General features: G+C 46.4%; 1 protein-coding gene across 2 annotated transcripts in view; it reads right to left on the bottom strand.

The window, feature by feature from the left end:
• Window positions 1–19980, bottom strand: part of LOC143808684 (cytochrome P450 2C8-like) — a 189763-nt gene that overhangs the window by 76068 nt on the left and 93715 nt on the right. The window lies entirely within an intron of this gene.

Genomic DNA, 19980 nt, shown 5'->3' on the forward strand with positions numbered 1-19980 from the left:
ACTAAATTTCTTTCCCTTTCCACTACACTTACTCTCATCATGCTGACATACGCTCTAACAGTTTTGGCTCCATTACTCTTCAGCCTCCTTCGCTATCCCCAAACCCCAGCTCCCTCTAACAAAGTAATAATGTCTCCTTCCTTCTTGCCTCCCCATCTGACCTCCTCTGCTGACCTGCTCCTCAACCTCAGATTTATCCTAATAAAACACAAAACAAGCCGCCCACTCTCCTTCTCCCACCTGCTCTGTCTCTCTGCTTCTCCTCACTGCTGGAGACATATCTCCCAATCCTGGACCCTCACAGCTCATACCTCCCATGACTATCCCCTCCTATAGCTCCCAACCCAATATAAACACCCAAAATCTTGCCCACCTCAAATCCCTGCCCATGACGCCCACTGCCCTGCACCCTCTCTCTGGATCACTATGGAATGCCAGCTCAATCTGCAATAAACTCTATGTGATTCACGACCTCTTTACCTCTCGTAATCTTTTCTTTCTGGGCATCACCGAAACATGGCTGACATCCTCTGACACAGCCTCCCCCGCTGCACTATGTTACGGTGGCCTCCACTTCACCCACACTCCTCGCCCTGGCAATAAACATGGTGGAGGAGTGGGCCTTCTCCTTTCTTCCAACTGTACTTTTAACCCAATCCCACCTCTACCTTCCCTTATCCTCCCTTCTTTTGAAGTCCACACTGTCCGCATCTACTCCCCCTACAACATCCAAATGGCCATCATATAGCGACCTCCAGGCATGACCACTGCCTTTATTGACCAATTCTCCACCTGACTCCTTCACTTTCTCTCTGCTGACATTTCTGCCATCATCATGGGTGATTTCAACATCCCCATTGACACCCACCAGTCAGCAGCCTCAAAACTCCTGTCCCTTACTTCATCCTTTGGACTTACTCAGTGGTTCTCCTCAGCCACCCACACAGACGGACATACATTAGACCTTGTCTTCACCCGTCTCTGCTCCCTATCTAACTTCGCAACCTCCCCTCTCCCTCTATCTGACCACCATTTACTCACTTTCTCATCCCTGTCCTCCTCACCTGTCACCCATGTCCAGCAACATGCGCACCCACGCAGGAACCTCGCACACCTAGACACCCACATGCTCTCTGACTCTATCCTACCACTAACATCCATATCCTCACTCCATTACACAGACACTGCCACTGCTTTCTACAATGCCTCTCTTGCATCAGCTATTGACATAGTCACCACTGTTATGCATAGCAGAGTGTGACAAACCAATAGACAACCCTGGCACAATAATATCACTAAAAAGCCTCGGCAAATATCCAGAATTGCTGAACGACATTGGAAGAAAACACATTCACAAGATGATTTCACTGCCCTCAAACAAGCAACACTCGCATTCAAATCAGCTCTCACCTCTGCTAAACAGGCCTACTTCCCAACCCTCATATCTTCCTTATCCTACAACCCCAGTTGTTCAACACTTTTAACTCCCTCCTCCACCCACCCCTGCCCTCTCTGACTTCCCTAATCGTTGCTGAGGACTTTGCCACGCACTTCAAAAGTAAGATCGACCAAACAAGGCAAATTTTTGTCGTCAAACCACCACAACCCCTTTGTATACCAGACCGATGCCCAAACCCCATAACTTCCCTCTCCAAAATCACTGAAGGGGAGCTTGCTCATCTTCTCTCCAAATCACACCTCACCACTTGTGCACTTGCCCCCATCCCATCCCACCTGCTCCCCAACCTCACCACCACACTAATCCCATCCCTAACCCATCTTTTCAACCTATATCTAACTTCTGGTACCTTCCCCACTGCTTTCAAACATGCCACAATCACACCTATCCTCAAAAAGCCATCCCTTGACCCAAGCGCTATGTCCAGCTATCGCCCCATATCTTTGTTCCTTGAGCAGCATGTCCATGCTGAACTTTCCACTCACTTTGCATCTAACTCTCTCTTCGACAACCTACAATCTGGTTTCCATCCCCACCGTTCCACTGAGACTGCCCTGACCAAGATTATTAACAACTTACAGCCAAAGCTAACAGACAATTCTCTAAACTCTTCCTTCGATACCTGTCCTCTGCCTTTGACACAGTTGACCACTGCCTCCTACTACAGATCCTCTCTTCCTTTGGGGTCAAAGACCTCGCCCTATCTTGGATCTCCTCATACCTTACGGACCGCACATTTAGTGTGTCCAAATCCCATACTACCTCTTCATCTCGCCCCCTTAGTGTTGGTGTCCCTCAAGGCTCTGTCCTTAGGCCCTTACTTTTCTCAATCTATACATTCGGCCTGGGACAACTCATAAGGTCCTATGGCTTCCAGTACCATCTATATGTTGATGGCACTCAGATCTACCTCTCTGGTCCAGATGTCACCTCTCTGCTTTCCAGAATCCCAGAGTGTCTGTCAGCCATATCCTCCTTCTTCTTCTCTTGCTTCCTCAAGCTCAATGTGGACAAATCTGAACTAATTATCTTTCCTCCATCTCACATAACTTCCCTACCTGATCTATCAAAATAAATTAAATCACACTTTCCCCTGTCCCCAAAATCCGCTGCCTCGGAGTAACCCTGGACTCTGCCATGTCCTTCAAACCACACATCCAAGCTCTCGCCACCTCCTGTCGCCTCCAGAATCCGTCCTTTCCTCAACCCTCACTCTACCAAAATGCTTGTGCATGCCCTAATCATCTCCCGCCTCGACTACTGCAACATCCTCCTCTGTGGACTACCTTCTAACACTCTCGCACCCCTCCAGTCCGTCCTTAACTCTGCTGCCCAACTAATTAATCTCTCTCCTCCCTACACTTCTGTTTCCTCTCTTTGCCAATCCCTTCACTGGATTCCAAATTCCCAGCGTATCCAGTTTAAACTACTAACACTAACCTACAAAGCCATCCATAACCTTTCTCCTCCATATATTTCCAAACTAATCTCTCAGTATCTTAGCATAGCATAATCCAGATTCATAGTGTGACCACTAGTAGGTCACTTCCCATATAAATATACTTCCGCATACAACTAGTCAAAACAATGGAGAAAAAATCGCGGAAGCTTTTTAAATTGTATAAAATGGTTTAGAAAATTTATTAAACAAATGCAAAAGGATAAAAACACACACAAACACAGTAATGAAAGTGCTTAAATTTAAAGACACCAGATATGCCTAGGCCCTCATAAGTAATAGCATCTATGCTCAGCATGATAAGATGAGAACCACATGCTCCTGTAGTTCTAACAGACACCAACTCCTAGCACTAAATCATGTAGTAGTTCCATCCCATACAGCATAGGAGGGTGAACGCCAGCAGCTATATAAAGTGTTATTTTAGCAAACCATTGCTTAGCTGCATAAAAACCACAGAAAGCAGCATGTCTCACCTAGAAGTTGAGGGGGCCACTGCACGCACCCCGACGCGCGTTTCGCCGCTGTCAGCACCCGCTTTCTCAAGGGGAAGTGTGGTGTAGGCGAGAAAGGACCTTAAATCTCCATGGAGACTGATCACATGGGCATCATGTGACTTAATTGTATTCACGCTGTGTATAAGTGGCGCATGCACCGGCCACCGTCCCGATTAACCCACCCTCGCCCGGACATATCCAGCAGCATGCATGAACGGGCATAGAATCCCGGTCACGCACGTCGCCAGACGGCGCCGGGCGGAGGTGGGGTGAGCAGTGACAGCTGAACAGCGCACGCGCACCACAGCGGAAAGACAGGATAACGAAACCGGAGTCTCTGATACTACAACACCTGCAGATTAAGTGTACCCACATCCACAAAGGAGGTTTTAACCCGGACACCCTCAATATATAACACAAAAAGTCAGTAAATCAAGTATATCTAAAGTACACGCATAAATACATTAACCAGGGGAAAAATTCAAATATGCAGAGGGCACTGTGATCTTGTTTCATGATGTTCTTTTCCTTTTCTGTGGGACTGATGGTCACAGGAAGTTCAGTATAATGTCCATATCTCCTCAAGGAACCTATCTATAATACATCACAAATACATAAACAGTTAAAAACCAACAAACTCACACAAGCGATTTAAAAACAGGTCTGAGGAGAATTATTTTGGGGATAGACGGAGTTTTCTACCATAAGAAGTTAAACTACAGAAAACAACTAAAATACAGAGCCTCATTAAGTCCTGCTGGTTTCGTTGTTCCCAAGGTCACAATCCATTTTAATTCCCGTTGTGCCAGAAGTTTTTTGATATTACCCCCTCTAATCCCAGCATGTACCACATCAATACCTCTAACTAAAAAATCTTTGGGATTGAAATTGTGGACCATCCTGAAATGCTTCGGGATGGTCTTAAGGGTCGACAGATCCTCCACTGTCCTTGCTGAACTAATGTCCCTTACGTGTTCTCTTACGCGTACTCGTAGCTCTCGTGAAGTTAGACCTATATAAATCAAAGGACAACTGCATGTAGCATAGTAAATTACATTGCTCGTGCTACAGGAAATGTATTCCCTAATTGAAAATTCTCTGCTATCCACTGAGCTAAATTTAGTGGTCTGGAGAGCATTAGCGCAAGCCATACAATGGCCACATTTGAAGAAGCCTTGCTTTGGTTTAGTACATCCAAAATAATTTACCCTTGGTGCTATATAATGACTTTTTATAAGTAGATCCTTAAGATTTTTAGATCTACGTGGGGTCATTAGTGGTCTATCTGTCAAAAAATGCTCCAGAGATGGTTCTGTGCCCAAAACCGACCAGTGTTTTGTTAATATGGCCCGAATATTATCCCACTCGTGGTTAAATACCGAAATAAACCGTATTTTGTCATCCTGCTTGGCCCTCTTATTTTTCTGGTACAGCAACGAATCCCTAGACACCGACCTTGCTCTATTATACCCATTCCTAATGGATCTCTGACTGTACCCTCTTTGTCTGAATCTATCCCTAAGATCCATGGCTTGGTTTTGAAATTTTTGGTCTGTCGAGCAAATCCGTCTAACCCTCAAGAACTGTCCAACCGGGACGGCCCTCACCGTAGCTGAACTGTGTGCAGATTTAGCATGCATTAAGGTGTTTACTGAAGTTTTTTTACGGTAGACATCAGTCTGGATAGTGGATGATGAATCCACCTCCAAACTAATGTCTAAAAAGTCAATTTTTGAGTCGTCATACCTATATGTCAATTTGATATTGAAATTATTATTGTTTAGTGTCACCATGAAGTCATCCAACTGCTGCACCGTCCCCCGCCAAAAAAATAAAACGTCATCAATGGTATCGGGAATCGGTATCGGATCCATATTACTGTATAAAATAAAGAATTAAAATAAAAAATATTAATATACTCACCTCTCCGGAGGCCCCTGGACATCACCGCTGATAACCGGCAGCCTTCTTTGCTTAAAATGAGCGCGTTTAGGGCCTTCCATGACGTCACGGCTTCTGATTGGTCGCGTGCCGCTCATGTGACCGCCACGCGACCAATCACAAGCCGTGACGTCATTCTCAGGTCCTAAATTCCTAGAATTCGGAATTTAGGACCTGAGAATGACGTCACGGCTTGTGATTGGTCGCGTGGCGGTCACATAAGCGGCACGCGACCAATCAGAAGCCGTGATGTCATGGAAGGCCCTAAACGCGCTCATTTTAAGCAAAGAAGGCTGCCGGTTACCAGCGGTGATGTCCAGGGGCCTCTGGAGAGGTGAGTATATTAATATTTTTTATTTTAATTCTTTATTTTATACAGTAATATGGATCCGATACCGATTCCCGATACCACAAAAGTATCGGATCTCGGTATCGGAATTCCAATACCGCAAGTATCGGCCGATACCCGATACTTGCGGTATCGGAATGCTCAACACTAGATATAGTTGCTTCTCACAAAATTAGAATATCATCAACAAGTTTATTTATTTCAGTTCTTCAACACAAAAAGTGAAACTCATATATTATATAGAGTCATGACAAACAGAGTGATGTTTATCAAGTGTTTATTTCTGTTAATGTTGATGATTATGGTTTACAGCCAATGAAAACCCCAAAGTCATTATCTCAGTAAATTAGAATAAAGAGTAAAAAAGATTTTAAATTCCAAAATGTTGGCCTACTGAAATGTATGTTCAGTAAATGCACTCAGTACTTGGTCGTGGCTCCTTTTGCATCAATACTGCAGCAATGTGGCGTGGCTTGGAGGCGATCAGCCTGTGGCACTACTGAGATGTTATGGAAGCCCAGGTTGCTGTGATAGCAGCCTTCAGCTCGTCTGCATTGTTGGGTCTGGTGTCTCTCATCTTCATCTTGACAATACCCTATAGATTTTCTATGGGGTTAAGGTCAGGCAAGTTTGCTGGCCAATCAAGCACAGTGATACTGTTATTTTTAAACCAGGTATTGGTACTTTTGGCAGCATGGACAGGTGCCAAGTCCTGCAGGAGAATGAAATTTCCATCTTCAAAAAGCTTGTTGGCAGAGGGAAACATGTAGTGCTCTAACATTTCTTGGTAGACTCTAGGGAAGAGAGCCAAGCTAGCGGTCTCTCCTGCGTATCTGAGCTGGAACCATTGGGTCTGTCACCAGTGTTTCAGGGGGAAGAGATTGCTGACCGGAGCAGTTCAGGACACCTGACTGATGGGGGTGGGTTTTATACTAGTTTGAGCGGGAATACGGGACACTTGGCAGGGAATGAGCTTGTGAGTAGTGAGGCGGTTGACTCCCTCTCCACAGACCCACGCCCACTAGGTGTGCCTATACCCCAGCTAGCCAGACTGCCGACACATCTTACCCTCAGCCCAGAGAGACTTCCGCATCGGGTACTGACCAGAATAGAGTATGCGCATTGGCTCTGCTCATCATCGCAGAGGCACAGCTTAGTCCCATCCTGCATGCCTGCTAAGGAACGGCCTATGCCTGTGGCTGTGTTTGCTGGACTGTGCGCTGCTACTGTGGCCTTGCCTACTGAATTTTATGCTTCTTCTTCTCTTACCGCCGACCATCACCTCTACACCACCATGCACATGGATCAGGAGATCACGTGCCGAAAAACCGGAAGGATTCGTCGTCGCAAGGAAAATGTGCATCGTTCATCTGCAGAAACGGATCGGAGACATCTTGCGCCGCCCGAGCACAGAGACTGATAAGTTAACCTCTTATATTCTATTGCATTTGACTTCCTTATCCTCTAATCACATCCCTTACCCCCCTGCTTGTACCATTACCTTTTCTGCATACAATGAACCTGTTAACCCTTGCTCTTCATCCTGTGTGTCACTACATCCTACGCACCTGCTAGTGCAGCGCCCCAGAGTCCTGGTCATTGCAGTACTGATGCTCTGCCACTAAAGGGGGCTATGGTACATCTGATGGCACTGAAGGAGTTCACCTGACGAGGTATCACAGACACCAATACACTTCACAGTCTGGCCTCCAGGGGGAGCTAAGAGCGCTATGTATTAGGCCACTCATCACAGTCTGGTAAAACTGGGGGTTAGATAGGAAGTTAGTTAGAAAGCTGATGGGTTGGAACCAGGCAACATCCTGTGGCAGAGGGTGTTGCAGGGGAAGATTCAGGGGGGTCCCTGTCAGGGGTGGGATCCTGACAGAGGCCTAGCGAACAGAGAGAACGTTATGGGACCGCGCCTGCACGACATAGCGGCGGTACCCTAAGAAAGGACAAGAAGTGAGGTTTGTTGTGCTGAGTGAGAAACGAGATCAACTCAACAAGGAGAAACACCAGTAGGAGTCGTGCTGTAAGACGAGGCAACACCCTACTGAGGCGCGCAGCCGGTGGCCGGAATGCCGAGGAAGTACTAGGCTCCAAGCAATACTTCAAACCTATGGCAGGACAGTCAGTTATAGGCGGGCTGTCTCACCCAAATCACCTAAGAAGACATAGGGGGCAACAATAGGAGGGGGCGACTCTAGGGTCCCGGAAGAACTCCGAGCCTACCCGTCATACGGGTGCGTCCTAGCCATATCATCTGGGGGACGAAGCAGAACATCTTAATCGAGTTGTGAGGGAACTTCAGAAACAGACACAACAGTTGTGGGGACTATCCTGTAAGCACAGCAGGGGAGGACCACAACACACAAGCGCTAGAAGGTAGGCACAGATTTCCACCTGCAAAGGGAACTCTGGAGGTGCCATCGGACCAGCCGGACTCTCACAGCCCGGTTAACCGTATTCTGGACTGAGGATCCTGAAGCCTTCAGTAAAGAGGTAAAGAGACTGCAACCTGGTGTCCTCGTTATTTACTGCGACCGGCACTGCACCACATCATCACCACCATCTACACCCTTCACTGGACGCCCCTCAGCACGGTCACGGACCGGGTCTAGCCACCGTGACAACCCCAGAGCAGAGACTCAGAGGCCCGGTACCGGGTACCCCTCGGCCCTGCGGCAGTGGGGGCACTCCACTAGCATCCTACAAGATAGTTGCGCTGACTTTGGTCTTGATTAGGGTTGAGCGACTTTTACTTTTTTGGGGTCGAGTCGGGTTTTGCGAAACCCGACTATGTCAAAAGTCGAGTCGAGTGAAATCGGCCGATTATCGCGAAAAGTCGGGATCGACCGAAACATGAAACCCAATGCAAGTCAATGGGGAAGCATAGTTGGCAGTGAGTGGAGGCCAGGAAAACACCTACAGTGCCCATTTTAATGGCAAAAACATCCATTCTTGTTACTGAAGCTTGTCAATATTAATTTACTTTATAACAATAGTTAGGCATTGGAAATTGGGGGTCATTTGGCTAAAGTTGTGGGGGGTAGGGCTGGTTCAAGTTTTTAGTGGGCCCAGGAAACGTGGACTACATCACGGCGGTGGAGCAGGGAGAGGTAAGTATTTAAACTTTGCAAGTGCTGTGATCCTGAGCAAGCAGGGGGGGCCCACTCGTTCGCATTGGCACTGGCACAGGGTCCCTCACAGTACGGTGGTGTGTTTGCACGGTGGGGGCGCCTCCTACCGGCAGCGACACTTTTGCATACTATGAGGGGCCCTGTGCCAGTGACGTCTGTTGTGAATTCTGTTTGTGGGCTCCCCCGGTGGTGTTTTATGGTAGTGCCACTTATTTGCCTTCTTCTATCCTTGATCACCTGTTGACACCCATTAGGGGAGTTTCCTATTTAAGGCTGCTTGGCTGCTGGTCCGATGCCGGCCAACAATGTATCAGTAGCATTCTGTTGCATTCTCCTGCCTCAAGATCCTGTTCAGCTAAGTTGAATTTTGTTTCTAGTTAATGCTATTTTTGTCCAGCTATTTGCAATGTGACTCTCTGTAGCTGGAAGCTCTCGTGGACTGAAATTGCCACTCCAGTGGCATGAGTTGTCACTGGAGTTTTAAAGTAATTTCAGGATGGTGTTTTTGAGTAGTGTTTTGAAGTTGACCGTGAAGTGACTCTTTCCTGTACTTCTGCTATCTAGTAAGCGGACCTCACTGTGCTAAATCTGCTGTTCATCCTACGTATGTCTTTTCCTCTTGACTCACCGTCAATATCTGTGGGGGGCTGCTATCTCCTTTTGGGGTTCATCTCTGGAGGTAAGGCAGGTCTGTATATTCCTCTGATAGGGGTAGTTAGATCTCCGGCTGGCGCGTGGTGTCTAGGGCATCGTAGGAAACACTCCCCGGCTACTTCCAGTGTCGTGTCAGGTTCAGGTCACGGTCACTTTAGTTCCCATCACCCGAGAGCTAGTCCGTTGTTATTTTGATTTCCCTGCCATTGGGAAAATCATAACAGTTTGGCCGGCCCACATGTGTTAAAACTATGCGCTAAAACAGGAAAGGATATGAAAAGGTTTTTTTTCCTTCTGTGTTTGGAAAGTGCACCTTAGTGCTTATTTGTACTCCTTGCTTAAACTGCAGTCTTCAGCCTTTTTTTTTTTCCTCTCCTCTTAATCTCTGAATGGCTTTGGTTACACCTGTTTGAATCATGGATCCACAGAGTTTGGTTGCAGGTCTGAATAACCTGGCTACAAAGGTCCAGAACTTACAAGATTTTGTTATACGTGCTCCAATGTCTGAACCTAAGATCCCTTTGCCTGAATTTTTTACCGGAGACAGATCCCGTTTTTTGAATTTCAGAGAGAATTGTAAATTGTTTTTGTCTCTGAAATCTCACTCTGCTGGTGATCCTGCGCAACAGGTTAAAATTGTTATTTCTCTATTGCGGGGTGACCCACAAAGTTGGGCATTTGCATTGTCGCCAGGGGATCCTGCGTTATTAAATGTAGATGCGTTTTTTCTGGCTTTGGGGTTGCTTTATGAAGAACCTAATTTAGAGATTTTGGCTGAGAAAGCCTTGATAGCTCTTTCCCAAGGGCAAGATGAAGCTGAGATATACTGCCAAAAATTTCGTAAATGGTCGGTGCTTACTAAATGGAATGAGTGCGCTCTAGCAGCTAATTTCAGAGAAGGTCTCTCTGATGCCGTGAAGGATGTCATGGTGGGGTTCCCTGTGCCTACAGGTCTGAATGATGCCATGAAATTGGCTATCCAGATTGATCGGCGTTTACGGGAGCGCAAATCTGTGCACCATATGGCGGTATCTTCTGAGCAAAAATCTGTGCACCATATGGCGGTATCTTTTGAGCAAAAACCTGTGCACCATATGGCGGTATCTTCTGAGCAAAAACCTGTGCACCATATGGCGGTATCTTCTGAGCAAAAACCTGTGCATCATTTGGCGGTGACCTCTGAAAAGGCACCAGAGCATATGCAATGCGATAGTGTATTGTCTAGAGGCGAACGACAGAATTACAGGCGCAAAAATGGGTTGTGCTTCTATTGTGGAGATCCAGCTCATGTTATATCAGCATGCTCTAAACGCATAAAGAAGGTTGATAAAAAGGTTGATAAATCTTTTTCTATGGGTACCTTGCAGTCTAAATTTCTTTTGTCCGTGACATTGATTTGTACTTTATCATCTGTTACTGTGGATGCTTATGTGGATTCTGGCGCCGCTCTGAGTCTCATGGATTGGTCCTTTGCCAAGCGTTGTGGGTTTGATTTAGAGCCTCTGGAGGTTTCTATTCCCTTAAAGGGTATTGATTCTACACCTTTGACTAGCAATAAACCACAATATTGGACACAAGTGACTATGCATCTTTCCCCAGACCATCAGGAGATTATTTGTTTCCTTGTGTTATATAATCTACATGACGTATTAGTACTTGGATTACCATGGTTACAAATTCATAATCCAGTCTTGGACTGGAGATCAATGTCTGTGCTGAGCTGGGGATGTCGGGGGATTCATGGGGATGCACCTTTGGTTCCCATTTCTTCATCTACTCCCTCTGAGATCCCAGCATTTCTGTCAGATTTTTATGATGTCTTTCAGGAGCCTAAAACTGATTCTCTCCCCCCTCACAGAGAGTGTGACTGCGCTATTGAGTTGATTCCCGGTAGTAAATTTCCTAAGGGTCGCTTGTTTAATTTGTCTGTACCTGAACATACTGCTATGCGGGAGTATATCAAAGAATCTTTGGAAAAGGGTCATATTTGCCCCTCTTTGTCTCCACTGGGGGCAGGGTTTTTCTTTGTGGGTAAAAAGGATGGTTCATTGAGACCTTGTATCGACTATCGACTTCTGAATAAGATTACAGTTAAATACCAGTACCCGTTACCTTTACTGACTGATCTTTTTGCTCGCATAAAGGGGGCGAAGTGGTTCACTAAGATCGATCTACGTGGTGCGTATAATTTGGTGCGGATTAAGCAGGGGGATGAGTGGAAGACCGCATTTAATACGCCTGAAGGCCATTTTGAGTATTTGGTAATGCCTTTCGGTCTCGCGAATGCCCCTTCCGTTTTTCAGTCCTTTATGCACGATATTTTCCGTGAATATCTGGATAAATTTATGATTGTGTATTTGGATGATATTTTGATTTTTTCGGAGGACTGGGAATCTCATGTTCAACAGGTCAGGAGAGTTTTTCTTTCAGGTTTTACGAGCTAATTCTCTATTTGTGAAGGGCTCAAAGTGTATTTTTGGGGTTCAGAGAATTTCCTTTTTGGGATATATTTTTTCCCCTTCATCTATGGAGATGGACCCTGTTAAGGTTCAGGCTATTTGTGATTGGATACAACCTACTTCTCTAAAGAGTCTTCAGAAATTCTTGGGATTTGCTAATTTCTATCGCCGATTCATAGCGGGTTTTTCTGCCATTGCTAAACCTTTGACTGATTTGACCAAGAAGGGTGCTGATGTTGCTAATTGGTCCTCTGCGGCTGTGGAGGCCTTTCGGGAGCTTAAGCGCCGCTTTTCTTCTGCTCCTGTGTTGCGCCAGCCTGATGTTTCGCTCCCGTTCCAGGTTGAAGTAGATGCTTCCGAGATCGGAGCAGGTGCAGTTTTGTCGCAGAAAGGTCCTGACTGCTCAGTGATGAGACCATGTGCGTTTTTCTCTCGAAAGTTTTCGCCCGCTGAGCGAAATTATGATGTTGGAAATCGGGAGCTCTTGGCCATGAAGTGGGCATTTGAGGAGTGGCGTCATTGGCTTGAGGGTGCTAGACACCAGGTGGTGGTCTTGACTGACCACAAAAATCTAATTTATCTTGAGTCAGCCAGGCGTCTGAATCCTAGACAGGCGCGCTGGTCGTTGTTTTTCTCTCAATTTAACTTTGTGGTTTCATATCTGCCTGGGTCTAAGAATGTGAGGGCGGATGCCCTCTCTAGGAGTTTTGAGCCTGACTCGCCTGGTGATTCCGAACCTACTGGCATCCTGAAGGATGGGGTGATATTGTCAGCTGTCTCCCCTGACCTGCGGCGCTCTTTGCAGGAGTTTCAGGTGGATAGGCCTGATCGCTGTCCGCCTGGTAGACTGTTTGTCCCTGATGACTGGACCAGTAGAGTTATTTTGGAGGTTCACTCTTCCGCGTTGGCAGGTCATCCTGGAATTTTTGGCACCAGGGATCTGGTGTCTAGGTCCTTCTGGTGGCCTTCCTTGTCTCGAGATGTACGTATTTTTGTGCAGTCTTGTGATGTTTGTGCTCGGGCTAAGCCCTGCTGTTCCCGGGCCAGCGGGTTGTTGTTGCCCTTGCCTATTCCTAAGAGGCCTTGGACGCACATCTCTATGGACTTTATTTCTGACCTTCCTGTTTCTCGTAGGATGTCCGTCATCTGGGTGGTGTGTGACCGTTTTTCCAAGATGGTTCACTTGGTACCTTTGCCCAAATTGCCCTCCTCCTCTGAGCTGGTCCCTCTATTTTTTCAGAATGTTGTGCGTTTGCATGGTATTCCTGAGAATATAGTGTCTGACAGGGGTACTCAGTTTGTGTCTAGGTTTTGGCGGGCGTTCTGTGCCAGGATGGGCATCGACTTGTCTTTTTCGTCTGCATTCCATCCTCAGACTAATGGCCAGACTGAGCGTACTAATCAGACCTTGGAGACTTACTTGAGGTGTTTTGTGTCCGCTGATCAGGACGATTGGCTTGATTTTTTGCCATTGGCAGAGTTTGCCCTTAACAATCGGGCCAGTTCTGCCACTTTGGTTTCTCAATTTTTTTGTAATTCAGGGTTTCACCCTCGCTTTTCGTCCGGTCAATTGGAGTCTTCGGATTGTCCTGGAGTAGATGCTGTGGTTGATAGAATGCATCAGATTTGGGGACAGGTTGTGGACAATCTGAAGTTGTCCCAGGAGAAGACTCAACAGTTCACTAATCGTCATCGGCGTGTCGGTCCTCGTCTTTGTGTTGGGGACCTGGTTTGGTTGTCTTCTCGATTTGTTCCTATGAAGGTCTCGTCTCCTAAGTTTAAGCCTCGGTTTATCGGCCCTTATAGGATTCTGGAGGTTCTCAATCCTGTGTCCTTTCGTTTGGACCTCCCAGCATCTTTTACTATTCATAATGTTTTTCATCGGTCATTGTTGCGGAGGTATGAGGTGCCGGTTGTTCCGTCTGCTGATCCTCCTGCTCCTGTGCTGGTTGAGGGTGAGTTGGAGTATGTGGTGGAAAAGATCTTGGACTCCCGTGTTTCCAGACGGAAACTTCAGTATCTGGTTAAGTGGAAAGGCTATGGTCAGGAGGATAATTCTTGGGTGACAGCATCTGATGTTCATGCTCCTGATTTGGTTCGTGCATTTCATAGTGCTCATCCAGATCGCCCTGGTGGTTCTGGTGAGGGTTCGGTGCCCCCTCCTTAAGGGGGGGGTACTGTTGTGAATTCTGTTTGTGGGCTCCCCCGATGGTGTTTTATGGTAGTGCCACTTATTTGCCTTCTTCTATCCTTGATCACCTGTTGACACCCATTAGGGGAGTTTCCTATTTAAGGCTGCTTGGCTGCTGGTCCGATGCCGGCCAACAATGTATCAGTAGCATTCTGTTGCATTCTCCTGCCTCAAGATCCTGTTCAGCTAAGTTGAATTTTGTTTCTAGTTAATGCTATTTTTGTCCAGCTATTTGCAATGTGACTCTCTGTAGCTGGAAGCTCTCGTGGACTGAAATTGCCACTCCAGTGGCATGAGTTGTCACTGGAGTTTTAAAGTAATTTCAGGATGGTGTTTTTGAGTAGTGTTTTGAAGTTGACCGTGAAGTGACTCTTTCCTGTACTTCTGCTATCTAGTAAGCGGACCTCACTGTGCTAAATCTGCTGTTCATCCTACGTATGTCTTTTCCTCTTGACTCACCGTCAATATCTGTGGGGGGCTGCTATCTCCTTTTGGGGTTCATCTCTGGAGGTAAGGCAGGTCTGTATATTCCTCTGATAGGGGTAGTTAGATCTCCGGCTGGCGCGTGGTGTCTAGGGCATCGTAGGAAACACTCCCCGGCTACTTCCAGTGTCGTGTCAGGTTCAGGTCACGGTCACTTTAGTTCCCATCACCCGAGAGCTAGTCCGTTGTTATTTTGATTTCCCTGCCATTGGGAAAATCATAACAGACGTCGCCAACGAGTATGCCCCCCACCTGATGAAGGAACCTGCACTTTCACCTGGACCTTCCTCTTTGTCCCCGTGTAAGGTGGTATAGTGTTGTGAATTCCGTTCTTGGGCTCCCTCCTGTGGCCGTGAATGATACTTTGGCGAGTTCTGTCCTTGGACACCCTCTGGTGGCTTTGAGTGGAACTGCTGATCTTTGAGGTTGGCTTTCTCAGCTGCCCTCACTTATTGTTTCTGCTGGCTTTCCTATTTAACTCTGCTCTGGTCGTTAGTTCATGCCAGCTGTCAATGTCTCAGTACTGGTTCAGATCTCTCTTGGATTTCTCAGATGACCTGTCTACTCCAGCAGAAGCTAAGTTCCTGCTAGTTCATTTGTTGGTCATTTGTGTTTGAGTGTATTTCTCAGCACATGCTATGTTTCTTGTCCAGCTTGCCATTATGATATTTCCTTGCTAGCTGGAAGCTCTGGGGGTGCAGAGTTGCCCCTCCACACCGTGAGTCGGTGTGGAGGTCTTTTTGCACACTCTGCGTGGATTTTGTAGTTTTTAATACTAACCGCACAGTTCCCTTTCCTATTTTCTGTCTATCTAGAGAAGATTCGGCCTCCTTTGCTAAAATCTGTTTTCATTCCTGTGTTTGTCACTTCCCTGTTAACTCACAGTCAATATTTGTGGGGGGCTACCTTTCCTTTGGGGAATTTCTCTGAGGCAAGGTAGTTTTCTATTTCTTTCTTCAGGGGTAGTTAGTTCTTAGGCTGTGACAAGGCGTCTAGGGAGAGTTAGGAACGCTCCACGGCTATTTCTAGTGTTGCTGTTAGGATTAGGGATTGCGTTCAGTAGAGTTACCACCTCCTCAGAGCTTGTCTCAGGTTTTTGTTTTAACCATCAGGTCATTCCAGGGTGCTCCTAACCACCAGGTCATAACAGTACAGCTGGCCCACAAAGTGTTAATGCATCTCAAAAGAGGGATAACAGAAGTTCTGAGTCAATTTTTTTTTCTTTGCAGCTTGTTTTGTCTTTCTTTTCCCCTTAACCCCTGGGTGGTTCAGGGCTCAGGTGCTGATATGGAGGTTCAGGGTTTATCCTCTCGTGTGGATCAACTCACTGCAAGGGTACAAAGTATCCAAGATTATGTTGTCCAGAATCCGATGTTAGAGCCTAGAATTCCTATTCCTGATTTGTTTTCTGGGGATAGATCTAAATTTTTGAATTTCATAAATAATTGCAGATTGTTTTTTGCTTTGAAACCCCGTTCCTCTGGTGACCCCATTCAGCAGGTGAAGATTATTATTTCTTTGCTGCGTGGCGACCCGCAGGACTGGACTTTCTCCCTTGAGCCAGGAAATCCTGCATTGCATAATGTAGATGCATTTTTTCAAGCGCTCGGATTGCTGTATGATGAGCCTAATTCTGTGGATCAGGCAGAAAAGACCTTGCTGGCTCTATGTCAGGGTCAGGAAGCAGCAGAAGTATATTGCCAGAAGTTTAGAAAGTGGTCTGTGCTTACACAATGGAATGAGTATGCCCTGGCAGCAATTTTCAGAAAGGGTCTTTCTGAAGCCCTTAAAGATGTTATGGTGGGGTTCCCCATGCCTGCTGGTCTGAATGAATCAATGTATTTGGCCATTCAGATTGATCGGCGCCTGCGCGAGTGCAAAGTTGTGCACCATATGTCAGTGTCCTCTGAGCGGAGGCCTGAGCCTATGCAATGTGATAGGACTTTGACCAGAGCTGAACGGCAAGAACTCAGACGTCAGAATGGCCTGTGTTTTTACTGTGGTGACTCCACTCATGCTATTTCTGATTGTCCTAAGCACACTAAGAGGTTCGCTAGGTCTGTCACCATTAGTACTGTACAGCCTAAATTTCTCTTGTCTATTACCCTGATTTGCTCATTGTCGTCCTACTCTGTTATGGCATTTGTGGATTCTGGCGCTGCCCTGAACTTAATGGACTTGGAGTTTGCCAGGCGCTGTGGTTTTTCCTTGGAGCCTTTGCAGAGCCCTATTCCCTTAAAGGGGATTGATGCTATGCCATTGGCCAAGAATAAACCTCAGTACTGGACTCAGTTGGCCATGTACATGGCTCCCGCACATCAGGAAAATATTCGCTTTTTGGTGTTACATAATTTGCATGATGTTGTTGTGTTGGGTTTTCCATGGTTACAGGTTCATAATCCAGTACTGGATTGGAAATCAATGTCTGTGTCTAGTTGGGGTTGTCAAGGGATACATAGTGATGTTCCTTTGATGTCAATTTCTTCTTCCACTCCTTCTGAAGTCCCTGAGTTTTTGTCGGATTACCAGGATGAATTTGATGAGCCCAAGTCCAGTGCCCTACCTCCTCATAGGGACTGTGATTGTGCTATTAATTTGATTCCTGGTAGTAAGTTCCCTAAGGGCCGACATTTCAATCTGTCTGTGCCAGAACATGCCGCTATGCGGAGTTATGTAAAGGAGTCCTTGGAGAAAGGGCATATTCGCCCGTCTTCGTCACTGTTGGGAGCAAGGTACTTTTTTGTTGCCAAGAAGGATGGCTCCCTGAGACCCTGTATAGATTATCGCCTTCTCAATAAGATCACGGTCAAATTTCAGTACCCTTTGCCTTTGCTGTCTGATTTGTTTGCTCGGATTAAGGGGGCTAGTTGGTTTACCAAGATTGACCTTCGAGGGGCGTATAATCTTATTCGTATTAAACAGGGCGATGAATGGAAAACAGCATTTAATACGCCCGAGGGCCATTTTGAGTACCTGGTGATGCCATTCGGGCTTTCTAATGCTCCTTCTGTGTTTCAGTCCTTTATGCACGATATCTTCCGGAATTATCTGGATAAATTCATGATTGTATATTTGGATGATATTTTGGTCTTTTCGGATGATTGGGAGTCTCATGTGAAGCAGGTCAGGATGGTATTTCAGTTCCTTCGTGCTAATGAGTTATTTGTGAAGGGGTCTAAATGCCTCTTTGGAGTTCAGAAAATTTCCTTTTTGGGCTTCATTTTTTCCCCTTCAACAATTGAAATGGACCCTGTTAAAGTTCAGGCCATTTATGATTGGACTCAACCTACATCTGTGAAGAGTCTTCAGAAGTTTTTGGGCTTTGCTAATTTTTACCGCCGCTTCATTGCTAATTTTTCCTGTGTGGTTAAGCAAGTGGTTGAGCGTAATTATGATGTTGGCAATCGGGAGTTGTTGGCTATGAAGTGGGCATTCGAGGAGTGGCGACATTGGCTTGAGGGAGCCAAACATCGCGTTGTGGTCTTGACTGATCACAAGAATCTGACTTACCTCGAGTCTGCCAAGCGGTTGAATCCTAGACAGGCTCGATGGTCACTGTTTTTCTCCCGTTTCGATTTTGTGGTCTCGTACCTTCCGGGATCTAAGAATGTGAAGGCTGATTCCCTTTCTAGGAGTTTTTTGCCTGATTCTCCGGGAGTCCTTGAGCCGGCTGGTATCTTCAAGGAGGGGGTGATTCTTTCTGCCATCTCCCCTGATTTGCGGTGGGTGCTGCAGGAGTTTCAGGCTGATAGACCTGACCGCTGTCCAGTGGGGAAACTGTTTGTTCCTGATAGATGGACTAGTAAGGTAATTTCTGAGGTTCATTGTTCAGTATTGGCTGGTCATCCTGGGATTTTTGGTACCAGAGATTTGGTTGCTAGGTCCTTTTGGTGGCCTTCCTTGTCGCGGGATGTGTGTTCTTTTGTGCAGTCCTGTGGGACTTGTGCTCGGGCCAAGCCTTGCTGTTCTCGTGCCAGTGGGTTGCTTTTGCCTTTGCCTGTCCCGAAGAGGCCCTGGACGCATATTTCCATGGATTTTATTTCTGATCTTCCTGTCTCTCAGAGGATGTCTGTCATCTGGGTGGTTTGTGATCGGTTTTCTAAGATGGTCCATTTGGTACCTTTGCCTAAATTGCCATCCTCCTCTGATTTGGTTCCATTATTTTTTCAGCATGTGGTTTGTTTGCATGGCATTCCGGAGAACATTGTGTCTGACAGAGGTTCCGAGTTTGTTTCTAGGTTTTGGCGGTCCTTTTGTGCTAAGATGGTCATTGATTTGTCTTTTTCTTCAGCGTTCCATCCTCAGACAAATGGCCAAACCGAGCGAACCAATCTTTGCACCACCGATGAGACGGACACCTTCCCCTTGAAGTCTACCTTGAGCTGTCCTTGGGGACTCTCTTCCCATTTCCCTTCTTCCTAAACCACTTCTCCTACTTGAGTGAGATTTTGAAAAAGACCGTATCAGGTCGAAACGTCGTCCGCAATCACTTGTTTTCTCTGTAAAATTATTTGGTGGTGCCTGTGCACTTGAATTAAAAGAATTAAAACAAAGCAAAATCTTCACATTTGAAATCAAGACTTGAGTGCGGCTACTTTTTTTAGATTCTGTGGTGGACAGGTTGCAGAAAATTTGGACTCATGTGGTGGACAATTTAACGTTGTCTCAGGAGAAGGCTCAACGTTTTGCTAACCGCCATCGCTGTGTTGGTCCCCGACTTTGTGTTGGGGATTTGGTTTGGTTGTCTTCTCGTCATGTTCCTATGAAGGTTTCTTCCCCTAAGTTCAAGCCTCGTTTTATTGGTCCTTATAAGATTTCTGAAATTATCAATCCTGTGTCTTTTCGTTTGGCCCTTCCAGCTTCTTTTTCCATCCATAATGTGTTCCATAGATCTTTGTTGCGGAGATATGTGGCGCCCATGGTTCCTTCCGTTGATCCTCCTGCTCCGGTGTTGGTTGAGGGGGACTTGGAGTATGTAGTGGAGAAGATTTTGGATTCTCGTATTTCGAGGCGGAAGCTTCAGTACTTGGTTAAGTGGAAGGGTTATGGCCAGGAGGATAATTCTTGGGTTGTTGCCTCCGATGTCCATGCTGCCGATTTGGTTTGTGCCTTTCACTTGGCTCGTCCTGATCGGCCTGGGGGCTCTGGTGAGGGTTCGGTGACTCCTCCTCAAGGGGGTTGGTACTGTTGTGAATTCCGTTTTGGGGCTCCCTCCTGTGGTCGTGAATGGTACTTTGGCGAGTTCTGTCCTTGGACACCCTCTGGTGGCTTTGAGTGGAACTGCTGATCTTTGAGGTTGGCTTTCTCAGCTGCCCTCACTTATTGTTTCTGCTGGCTTTCCTATTTAA

Source organism: Ranitomeya variabilis, chromosome 2 (genome assembly GCF_051348905.1).
Source record: "Ranitomeya variabilis isolate aRanVar5 chromosome 2, aRanVar5.hap1, whole genome shotgun sequence".
NCBI classification, from domain to species: domain Eukaryota; kingdom Metazoa; phylum Chordata; class Amphibia; order Anura; family Dendrobatidae; genus Ranitomeya; species Ranitomeya variabilis.